The sequence below is a fragment of the Glandiceps talaboti genome, chromosome 4, assembly GCF_964340395.1.
Source record: "Glandiceps talaboti chromosome 4, keGlaTala1.1, whole genome shotgun sequence".
Classification (NCBI taxonomy): Eukaryota; Metazoa; Hemichordata; class Enteropneusta; family Spengelidae; genus Glandiceps; species Glandiceps talaboti.
The window spans coordinates 15,258,685-15,264,693 of record NC_135552.1 but is presented as its reverse complement, the minus strand read 5'-3'; positions in this window follow the sequence as shown (position 1 = coordinate 15,264,693).

Below are 6,009 nucleotides of genomic sequence, written 5' to 3'. Positions count from 1 at the left end.
TGTCATGGAATCGTGTATAAGGATGACCCTATGGGTTTTTTTCTGTTTCTCATTACCTGTCCGACCCAAATTTATAGCTTCAATACTAAAATAAGAAAATATTTTTATTTTCGTCCGCCCTTAATATTTTGCGGTATAGGACCCTCTCTCGCTAAGCATGTGTCTGAACTGCTGATGTCATCTACATTCATGGCGGCGGTGATGACGACACTTGTTCGCGAACAGAGCATTCTTTCATGACGAAAGTTTTTCTGAGTAGGAGAGGGCTGAGAACATGCCAACGGTGTAGAGAAGCTTGGAAAAGGCTTGTTACCAGGAATCCAATTAAAAGAAGGAGGGGTGAAAAGGAGAGGCAAATAAGAAACATGAAGGTGATTTTTTTTTAATTTAAAAAAACAAAACATATCGACCGACCGACCGACCGACCACTCCATAGTTAAGTTGCCATTGAAAAAGTAATGAGAAACATTTTTAAAAATAGGGTCATCCTAATGTATGTACACTGTGACATGAGTTGTCGATGTAAATGTGAATGCTTCATCATGGTCGGCGGCATTGCTAAAATCCCCTCTGTGCGTTCTGTGACATTATAGCATATCGCAGGTTAAATATAAGATTCTATATAATTTATGAGATGTTTTCCAATAGGCAAAGAGCTATTTGCATAGTAGTAAACAATGACTGCTTTCTTACCTTTAAATTCTTGAACTTTATCTCTCTCTTTGACAACGTGGACTCGAAGCCATTTTAGATATTCGACTTGCGATTCGGAGATGTCTCCATCCGCTGTACAGCCCCTGATGGCTTGCTTTAGTTCCTGAGCTGCTTTGAAATGCACGGCATAATTTTTGAGAATTGTCATGATTCTTTTCTTCCATATTTCACTCTCTCTGTCTACATCGCTATATCCATGGCCAACGGAGACATCAAATACGAGGAACTTCTCTACCAGACCAGGAAAAGACTTACTTAGAAACCAACCCAGACCACTGTGGGCGTTGATTAGGGTTGGTACACCGACAGCACAAGCAAGAAGGCCAAAGATATTGAAGGGATCACTTCCTGGCCCACATATCACAAGACTGGTTTGCATCAAATCGTTGCAAATATCATCTATACACGTGAATGGATATGAATGGACCTCTAGAAACGGGGCCTTGTTTGCCATGTCATGAAGGTGATTGTTGAAATACTTGCAGTGTTTTGCAGCAACACCTCTGACTGTCCACGTTGGTTTACGTTCGTCAAATTCGTAGTAATCTGACACTTTACCAATCGCTCGGGCAATATTGTCATATTCTCGAAATGATGGATTGCTGTCATTGATTTGTTCTGGTAGAAAATGAAAAGATAAGAGTTTGATTTCCTCCTGTTCCAAGTTTGGTCTGTTGATGTCTGTTTTCAGAAATATCTGATCTACGGATGGTAGGTAACGCATGTGTTCCTTTCCCTCACGAATTGCTCCAAATTTGTTCTGGAAATGATCCCATACTTTTGGACCAATTGACAGGATAAGATCAGCTTCCCTTGCCTGAGCTACTATTTCCTTTTCTCGTGTCATTGTTTCTTCAGGCGTTAGCCACAAGCTTTCGGGGATGTCGTACAGCAGTGCTACAAGTTTGGCAGTAGGAAATACCTCCATCTGTATACTTCTCGCAACATCCATCGTCCCATCCCTTTGAGAATCTTGGCCAAGAATGAACGAAAGGTTTTCCAATTTTTTTAAATCAGGAAAGTAAGATACGTGCATCAGTAACCAATCTGTTGTTGGATTTTTATTAATCAACCCTTTTTTCAACTCTGGTAATATCAATTCAACGCCGTGCTTTTCCGCATCCTTCTTTTCATCATCTGTTGCAGCCAAGACGGTACAGTATGGCCTGATTCCGACTTTCTGCAACAAGAGGGCGCTCTCTTTCTGTATCAGGGAGACTGTTAGATCTCTACTGCCTGGCCACCATTCTGTCCCAACGATCACAGCTGCAGGACAACCTTAACGTAAGACAATAACCAGACACAATATATATTTGGTACATTCCTATTATCATTCAATATCAACTGGATAGTGTTTTAACTTCCCTTATGGTACAGTACATACAGATACTGTAAGATCAACACAAACACCACCACCACAACCACCACCATCATCACAAAAATCAACACAGTGACCACAACCAAAATCAACCACCACCACCACCGCCACCACCACAATAATAATAATAATAACAACAACAATCAAAACCATGACCACAACCAAAATTAGTCTAACTACCGCCACCTTTAACAACACAATCACCACCAATACAATCAGTATTCCCCACCACAACACTACCACACGCGCCGTGAGTACCACCACTGATATATCATAACTTACCATCACATTCACAATAAACATGAACTCTTTTATTTCGTACATAGAGAGACGAGTGTTGTTCCCAAGAATGTCTGCATAGATGGGAAGTCCTGATTTTGATACAGTGGGAAGGGTAAACATGGAATTGCGGGAGGGGCGCACCTTGATTATGTCATAATGAATAGTTGGTATAGTGGGTAGCACATTCAAACGGTTTCCTGGTGGGAAGTGGGCAATTCAGTCATGATGTTGGTGGGCAGTGAGCTGGTGGGAAAGTTGAAACCCAGTGGGAGGGAGGAGGACAGATATCCTTCAGCACCAGTGGGGAGGGCACATAAGAACAGCCAAACATCCGCCACACTCTTTCCTGAGGGGGTGATTCTATTATACTAAACACCATTTTTGATCTGAAACAATTTATAATAAATGAAAACCACAAATCTATCCTTTGGCTGCACCTGACTATGGTCAGGCTTCTTCCTTCGTACCTGCAATCACGTGCACCATTTCATCCAGCCTCACAGAGCAATTGTTTGGAGTTGCGTATCCCTTTTCACAGCTTTCCCATTTCTGGCCTTACATAGTACAATATGTAGGTAGCTATACATTTATAATTTGGAGTCCTACATAAGCATATAATCAAATTGTTTTATTTTACACTGTAATGTTTTCTTACCTGCCATGACAGAGGAATTTGGTGCAATTCAGAATGCTGTTATATCTTATATTATGCGTTCAATTCAAACAGATAGGAACTGACGGTGGGTGTTTTTTTTGGCGCTCCACGTTGTCGGGCGTGTACATTGTATGCTAACATCTAAATCACAGCTCGAACCTGAAAAATATCACAATTACTTAATTGCGGTCCATCCATCCATCCATCCATCCATCCATCCATCCATACATACATACATACATACATACATACATACATACATACATACATACATACATACATACATACATACATACATACATACATACATACATACATACATGCATACATGCATGCATGCATGCATGCATGCATACGCACACACACGCACGCACGCATGCATGCATACACATACAGACAGACAGACAGACAGACAGACAGACAGACAGACAGACAGACAGACAGACAGACAGACAGACAGACAGACAGACAGACAAACAAACAGACAGACATATTTGTTTGGGGTTTGTTTTGGTTTCTTTTTCATTTACTTTTCCTTTTTCTTTTTCTTTTGATTATTGGGGGTGGCTAGCTTATTGAGTTGATTTTTTATGTAGACCATCCTGTTTTTATTTGGTGTAACATTCCAATATGGCTCGTAACAGCTGTAACCAATGTGTATTAATTTACTAACAATTTTAGTGATTTTACATTCTCGTCTCGTTTCGTTTAAAAACAGTCTTTTTAACAAATATTTGATGTAAAATATATCACGACAGATAAAGATTGTATCCCAGAAGATCACTTTGACCTATCTTTGTGTCATTTTAGCACGATGTCACAATGGTTATATGTATATAGTTCGCCTTCGTGACCAATGATATCCAGTAATTTACGAGAAACAACGATTGGACCTTGACCCTATGCTGTATTCTGTGAATATTTACTGAAGATAACGTTTTTGAACTAGAGCTTGTATTTAGCCTAAACGAAATATAGACTGTCTAGAGCTTGGAGGTCTATGGGACATACTACTTAGTGGTAGACTATAAGAATTGTGAGGAAATAAATTAGATATTCCTTGTCACTTGGATTTATGATATCCAATGCTACAGGCGATGACGCCATTTTATTCAAACGGTTTCCGTACCACAGTATATAGTTTGTAGTCTATTTATAGACAAACGTGCACGCGAACTCAACGAATTTTACAGGTAAACATTTATACTATTTCTCAAAAAGTATGAACTCACAGTTCTAAGTCAGTGTGATTTTAAAAACATGGTATGAAAACTTGTATGTTCATTTTCACCGATCCCAGTCATCCACCATCACCAGACACCACCATCACTAACAAGTAATGAGCAGAATGATATACTTACATAGGGCACTGTGTACGATTCGATATACCACTGCTGGTATTTGATTCCAAGTAGTAAAATTCATATGCAAAATACATTTACTTTTTTGTGACCATAGTCATCCACCATCACCAGACACCACCATCACTAACAAGTAATGAGCAGAATGATATACTTACATAGGGCACTGTGTACGATTCGATATACCACTGCTGGTAGTAAAATTCATATGCAAAATACATTTACTTTTTTGTGACCACAATGTCCATTTTTTTGGTAGATATTAAGTTTTGCGACAATATGAGTTTACGATGTAGGTACTCAACATCGAACACAGTGAGCAGTGTGGTACCGTGTGTCGTTCCGGATCAAAGGTCCCGATGGCTGGGTCAATTGTAGGGCACTTCTATTGGTAAAGCGTTAGAAGAGGCAGGAGAGAAAACGTTACGTGTGAACCATTCCAGTTACTAGTATAAGGTTTTTCTCCAAAGTTTGCTGAACTAGTCAGGCCTCTTTGGGAAGTTTTACATGCATTAGTTAACAATTATCTTTCCGAATTAAAACGGCAAACAGTAAAACTTGTTCAGGTAGTCTTGTTTGTCTTTTATTGTGTGTGCAAAAAATCTTGAAGTTTGGAGCCCAATCCCAGTTCCGTCATATCAATACAACACAACAGCGCCCTCAGACTAGTTCATTCACCCTGCGAAACCTTGATATGGTTGTATATATATTTTGTATCTTATCCCTTCATTTCAAGTTCACCAAGAATGTATGAATATTAAAAATCAACACTAGAGGTACCATGGTGAACTTGAACTTGAAGGACATGACAAATAGATCTAACTGGGCTAATGGGACATCATGCCCCCAAATTACCTCAGAATCAGCAAGAATGTGTCTAAAAAAACCTCACAAATCTGAATATTAGTCTCTGAACTTTGACTTTGCAAATAGAGACGGTTAAAAGAATTAGTCTGTCACGGTCTTGTAGTCTGTCAGTCACTCCAATTATGGGACAGAACAATACAGGTTTCCATGAGAACGTGAAATGTTAGTATTTAATATCTTGTTCTGATTACTTTTAGAAACAAGTTTGATTTCATCTCTTTCATATGTTACATGTTTTGTACATTAATATATTCAATAATCTATACCATGTATATACTTGAATATGTCACGGTCACAAGATTCGCCGCCATTGACGAGTCTTTAGGCTACCGTGACGAGTGTTTGTGGATCAAGCGATCGATCGATCGACCAATCAATCAATCAGTCAGTCAGTCAGTCAGTCGGTCGGTCATTCATTCAGTCAATCAATCAATCAATCAATCAATCAATCAATCAATCTTTATTGCACAACTTCGTTTAACAAACATGATGAAGAAATTGTGTGAGTACAGTCCTTTTTAGCAGACTGCTTGGGAGAATGTTTATATACACAAGGAATTTTCCGAAACTAAGTTTATCATCTCAGGTCAAAATATGCGAAACATGTGACTTTTATCGTGAAAATTTATAGAAGAAACGTGAAGAGCGCCTTTCTTTCATTAGTATAATGAGATCAAAGAATTAGATTAGCAAACGAAACATCTGCATTTTTAAAACTTTTTAAACTCACTCTCGCGAGATTTTATTTGAGA